Source organism: Asparagus officinalis, chromosome 1, assembly GCF_001876935.1.
Source record: "Asparagus officinalis chromosome 1, Aspof.V1, whole genome shotgun sequence".
Lineage (NCBI taxonomy): Eukaryota > Viridiplantae > Streptophyta > Magnoliopsida > Asparagales > Asparagaceae > Asparagus > Asparagus officinalis.
The window spans coordinates 18,899,921-18,906,803 of NC_033794.1; positions in this window are offsets into that span (position 1 = coordinate 18,899,921).

The window sequence follows — 6,883 nt, forward strand, 5'->3', positions numbered from 1 at the left end:
GATTGAATGTTTACTCTTTGTTAATCGGGAACTAACATCAGCTTACACTAGATAAAAAGTTGTAAGTAACAAAACAACTATCATATTAGGCCTAACACGCTTAAAAGAATAGAACTAACATCTCAGTTATTCGATGCGCTCGAGGGGCTAGGAGTAACAAGCCAAAGAATAGAACTAACTTGGTATCAGATAGTACTAACATGTGCAGAAGCAGAACTGACTTGGATCGGAACAGATTACAGAATAGAACTAACACTCTACAGGATAGCACTAACACTCTACAGACTTGAACTAACACTGTGCAGAATAGAACTAACACTCTACAGAATAGAACTAACACTGTGCAGATTAGAACTAACACTCTACAGAATAGAACTAACACTGTGCAGATTAGAACTAACACTCTACAGAACAGAACTAACACTGTGCAGAATAGAACTAACACTCTACAGATTAGAACTAACACTTTACAGAACAGAAATAACTTGGTATAAATTAGAACTAACTTGGTATAAATTAGAACTAACTTGGTATAAATTAGAACTAACTTGGTATAAAATGAGAACAAACTTGGTATAAAATAGAACTAACTTTGTATAAATTAGATCTAACATTGTATAAAATAGAACTAACTTGGTATAAATTAGGTTTATAACGTTGTAAAAAATAGAACTATCTTGGTATAAATTAGAGCTAACGTGGTATAAATTAGATATAACGTGGTATAAATTAGGTTTATAACGTGATATAAAATAGAACTAACTTGGTATAAATTAGTAAATTAGATCTAACGTGGTATAAATGAGATATAACGTGGTATAAATTAGGTTTATAACTTGGTATAAAATAGAACTAACACAAATTAGATATAACGTGGTATAAATTAGATATAACGTGTAATAAAATAGAACTAACAAGCCATCACACGCTACAGACTTGAACTAACACTGTGCAGAATAGAACTAACACTCTACAGAATAGAACTAACACTGTGCAGATTAGAACTAACACTCTACAGAATAGAACTAACACTGTGCAGATTAGAACTAACACTCTACAGAATAGAACTAACACTGTGCAGATTAGAACTAACACTCTACAGAATAGAACTAACACTGTGCAGATTAGAACTAACACTCTACAGAATAGAACTAACACTGTGCAGATTAGAACTAACACTCTACAGAATAGAACTAACACTGTGCAGATTAGAACTAACACTCTACAGAATAGAACTAACACTGTGCAGATTAGAACTAACACTCTACAGAATAGAACTAACACTGTGCAGATTAGAACTAACACTCTACAGAATAGAACTAACACTGTGCAGATTAGAACTAACACTCTACAGAATAGAACTAACACTGTGCAGATTAGAACTAACACTCTACAGAATAGAACTAACACTGTGCAGATTAGAACTAACACTCTACAGAACAGAAATAACTTGGTATAAATTAGAACTAACTTGGTATAAAATGAGAACAAACTTGGTATAAAATAGAACTAACTTTGTATAAATTAGATCTAACATTGTATAAAATAGAACTAACTTGGTATAAATTAGGTTTATAACGTTGTAAAAAATAGAACTATCTTGGTATAAATTAGAGCTAACGTGGTATAAATTAGATATAACGTGGTATAAATTAGGTTTATAACGTGATATAAAATAGAACTAACTTGGTATAAATTAGAAATAACTTGGTATAAAATGAGATATAACGTGGTATAAATTAGGTTTATAAGTCAATACGGCTTGCCATGTTTTAAATCGTGTTTTGATTAGACCAAAGCTTAAGAAAACTCCTTATGAACTTTATTATGGAAAAACTCCTTTCATTGGTTATTTTCGTGTCTTTGGTTGCAAATGCTTTATTTTAAATACAAAAGATCACCATGATAAATTTGATTCCAAAATTGATGTTGGTATTTTCTTGGGTTATGCACCTCGAAGTAAGGCTTATAGGGTCTTCAATAAACGAAGCCTCGTTGTTGAAGAGTCTATAAACGTTACTTTTGATGAGACTAATGTTGGCTCTCAAGTTGTGTTGCCTAGGAAAGATGATGATGATGATATTGAGGGAGGATTGGACTTGTTGCAAATCAATGACACTCCCTCTATAGAAGTTCAAAAGGATGTGGATAGCACAAACGCTCAAGATCAAGTTGAACCACCTAAAGCTTGGAAATTCACATCAAACCATCCAAAGGAACAAATCATTGGGAGCCCTTCAAAAGGAGTTATAACTCGCTCAAAAGCCTTGAGTGAATGTGGTAATGTTGCATTTCTATCTCAACTAGAACCTAAAAAGGTTAATGATGCTTTAAATGATGAGTTTTGGGTTTTGGCTATGCATGAAGAATTAAACAATTTTCAAAGAAATGAAGTTTGGAAGTTAGTTCCTAGACCTAACAATGCTAGTGTTATTGGTACAAAATGGGTTTTTAGAAACAAACTTGATGAACATGGCATTGTAACTAGAAATAAAGCACGTTTGGTTGCCCAAGGATACAATCAAGAGGAGGGCATAGACTATGATGAAACCTTTGCACCGGTTGCAAGGTTGGAATCTATTAGGATGTTTTTGGCATTTGCTAGTTTTAAAAATTTCAAACTATTTCAAATGGATGTCAAAAGTGCTTTCTTAAATGGTTTTATAGAAGAGGAAGTGTATGTTGAGCAACCCCCCGGTTTTATAGATCATGCTTTTCCTAATCATGTTTACCGGGTACAAAAAGCTTTATATGGGTTGAAACAAGCTCCTAGGGCTTGGTATGCTCGCCTCTCTAGTTTTCTTATTGAAAATGGTTTTTCAAAAGGAACAATTGATAACACACTTTTTGTGAGAAAAAGGAAAAATGATTTCATTTTGGTTCAAATATATGTGGATGACATTATTTTTGGTGCTACTAATGAATCCTTGTGCAAGGAATTTTCTAAAGTTATGCAGGATCACTTTGAGATGAGTATGATGGGAGAGCTTACATTCTTTCTCGGGCTCCAAGTCAAGCAAACTAAGGATGGGATCTTCATTTCACAAAGCAAGTATGCGAAGGAATTGGTGAAGAAATTCAAGTTGGAGAATTCTAAGCATGCGCCTACTCCCATGAGTACTAGTGTTAAGCTTGATGCGGATGAGAGTGGTGAAGATGTGGACCAAAAACTATACCGAGGTATGATAGGTAGTCTTCTTTATCTCACCGCTAGTAGACCCGACATCATGTTTAGTGTATGTGCTTGTGCACGTTTTCAAGCCTCTCCTAAAGCATCTCATTTAATTGCGGTTAAAAGGATCATTAAGTATGTTAATGGAACTTTTAACCTTGGTTTGTTTTATCCAAAAAGCACCACTTTTGATTTATATGGTTTTTGTGATGCCGACTTTGCCGGATGTAAGGTAGATCGCAAGAGTACTAGTGGAACATGCCAATTCTTAGGAAATTCCCTTGTTTCTTGGGCTTCCAAGAAACAAAATTGTGTTGCATTGTCCACTACGGAAGCGGAATACATTGCCGCCGGCTTATGTTGTGCTCAAGTTTTATGGATGAAACAAAGTTTAGTTGACTATGATTTGAATTTTCAAAATATTAAAATCTTTTGTGATAACACAAGTGCTATAAATATTTTCAAAAATTTGGTTTTGCATTCTAGAACTAAACATATTGATGTACGCCATCATTTCTTACGCGATCATGTAGAGCGACAAGATGTATCCCTAGTATTTGTTGACACAAAATCTCAACTAGCGGATATATTTACTAAGCCTCTTGGAGAGGATGATTTTTGTCGCATAAGAAATGGTTTGGGCTTATGCACTATGTGAAAGTTCTACATTGCTTGCTTGATTAGTTGCATTTTGCATTTTTGATGGTGACAAAGGGGGAGAGAAATCTCCTCATTTGTTGCATATATTTAGGGGGAGCTCATAGATAGGGGGAGCACCTATCTATAAGCTATTTTATTTTTTGCTCTTATATAATGGTTGGTTGTCATCATCAAAAAGGGGGAGATTGTTAGCCCTTATGTTTTGATGATGTTCTTACAACCACCATTATCGGTACTAATGGCTTATTGAGTGTAAATGTAGTAAGTTCATTTATCAAGCTCGTTAGTGCCATTAATGGAGGATGGATGGAATATATGCTACAACGATGATATCCAAAGGAGGAGGAGGCCAAGAGATGAAGCAACGTTATTTTAAGAACGACAAATTCGAATACAAGCTTCATCCGATTCAAGCTATATCAAAGCTCAAGTATTGTTCTTTATATATGAGGATATTAGCTTTCTTTTGTTTTTTCTCTCTAGTGCTAGAATGTAGGCAAAGAGTTACTGAGGTTACTTAAAGCTATTGGGAATCACTCACACGATTTCATACTTAGGTTTTTAAGCGTTTTTCACAAAATACTATTTTTCATAAGTATGAGGACCTATCTGCAAAATTCCTTTTCTAAACAGTTTGTTTTTAGTATTAAAAACATTTTACAAAGTTTCAGAATTTTCAGAGGTCAAATAAATATTTTGCAAATATTTAAAGTTGATTAAAAACCTGTTTTCTGAAGAATGTCAGAAAGCGGTCGACCGGTCCGGTCGACCGCTCCCATCGCCTTTCCTTAGTATTTTCCAGAGAAGTCGTCGGTCGACCGGTGCGGTCGACCGAAATCTCGATTTTCACAGTCTGAGATAAGGGTCTGTAAAGGAGATTACTATCCTATTTGGGAAGATTGGGTTTTGTTTTAAATTGATTAAATCTCTTCTATAAATAACCCCAATCTTCTTCTTCTTCGTGAAGCCCTAACGTTTGCAAAAACCAGAGTCTGCTGTTTCCTGAGAAAAATTTTCAAAATCTGGTTTCTGTGTTTTCTCTCTGTTTTTAAGTGTGATTCACTTCCCAGCTTCAGTACTTTTTCTCTTTGCTATAGGGGCTGTGTAAAGAGAGAGTCTTGCATCTTTTCTTCTGTTGTGAGGGTGAGATCTTGTGTAAGATCTACTGTGAGGGTGTGATCTGTTGAGATCAAACTGTGTAGTGAGAGAGATCGTGTGGGATCGCTGTGTAGACGAAGTTCCGGCTTCCAAACCGGGTGTGTAGTGGATTTCTCCTCGAGAGTGGGGAGCGGGGACGTAGGCCAGAGGGCCGAACCTCGTTAACACATCGCGCGTTAAGGATAACGAACTCCTAACTCTATCTCTCTTACTTTAATTGCTTTACTGTTTTGTGGTTTGCTTGTGTTTGATTTTTATTGCATATTAGAGCCTCTTGACCCTAATCACTCCCCTCTAGGGTCCAACAATAGGGAAAGGCAAACGGAGGATAGATCCAGGAAAGGTGGCGGTGATCACAAAGTGGCTGACACCTAGGATAGTGACGGAGGTGAGAAACTTCATGGGGGCTTGCCGGTATTTGCGCAAGTTCATTCGATATTTCTCTTCTTATGCGGCACCTTTGCATAGCCTTACGAAGGCGAAGGTTCAGTTTGAGTGGGGAGGACACATGAGGAAGCTTTTCAGTTATTAAAGAGGAAGATCTCGAAGGCACCGATATTGGCATTACCAAAATTACAGAGGACCTTCGAGGTAGAGACCGACGCTTCTAGATATACTATGTGCGCTGTGTTAATTTAGGATGGGAAGCCGATAGAGTATCATTCAGAAATGTTTACGGGTGCTATTCAGAACTACCCCACCTATGATAAGGAGTTTTATGCACTTTATCAAGTAATCAAGCATTGGCGGGTATTTTTGTTGAGAAAGGAGGTGGTTGTGCACTCAGATCACAAGCCATTGGAATTTTTACATGCCCAGATGAAGCTACAGTAGGCATGACACATGAAGTGGATGTCCTATTTGATGGCGTTCAATATCATCAATAGGTACAAAAAGGAGACGACAAACAAGTTAGCCGATATGTTATCTCGCCCACCCGTGAGAGCTCTCTTGATGGCGATGCACATTCAGCCCTTGGTTCCTTTGAAGTATGTACTGATGTACACATCCAACCAAGATTTTAGAAGTGTGTTCGAGTAGGCGAAGGCTGGTCAAAAAGGGGAGTATGAGATTGGTGCAGATGGTTTGTTGTATCGAGGGATGTCACTATGCATTCCGGAGGATGGCAACCGATTGTAGTGGATTCGAGAAGCCCATACATCTCGTGTGCAAGGTCACTTTGGGATTCAGAAGATGCTTCTCAATCTATGGCGCCATGTTTTTTTGCCAAAGATGTTAGAGGATGTCACTAAGTATGTTGGAGGGTGTAAGCTATGTTGCATATCGAAACCTTCTAATAGGAAAAGGGGATTGTATCTACCATTGCCGGTACCATCGAGACCATGAGAGAGTATTTCTATGGATTTGTTAGGAGGATTGCCAACGACTAAGCATGAGAATGATTATTTGTTCATTGTGGTGGACTGGTTCAGCAAGATGGTCATCTTGATTCCTTGTAAGAAGAACGTGACAGGAGCGGGTGTGGCGTAATTGTTCTTTGAGCATATGTGGAAGCACTTTGGGTTACCGAATTTAATTTTTTCAGATCGAGATAGCCGGTTTCTTGGACACTTTTAGGATTCTTTGTGGAGCTTGATGGACACTAGGTTGAAGAAGAGCACGACCTTTCATCCACAAACCAACGGACAAACAAAGGTAGTTAATCGGACTATGGTACATATGTTGAGAGGATACAATTCCAAGCATCCTAAGACTTGGGATGAGAGCTTACCATATCTTCAGTTTGTATTTAATCGGGCTATTCATGGATCTTTGGGAAAGTCACCATTTGAGACTTATTATGGGTTTTACCTCCGAGTCCATTTGATCTTGTGTTTTCCAATGAAGCTACAACCGACGGCAAGGAAGGGAGTGAGAGACAACATGCTCAGC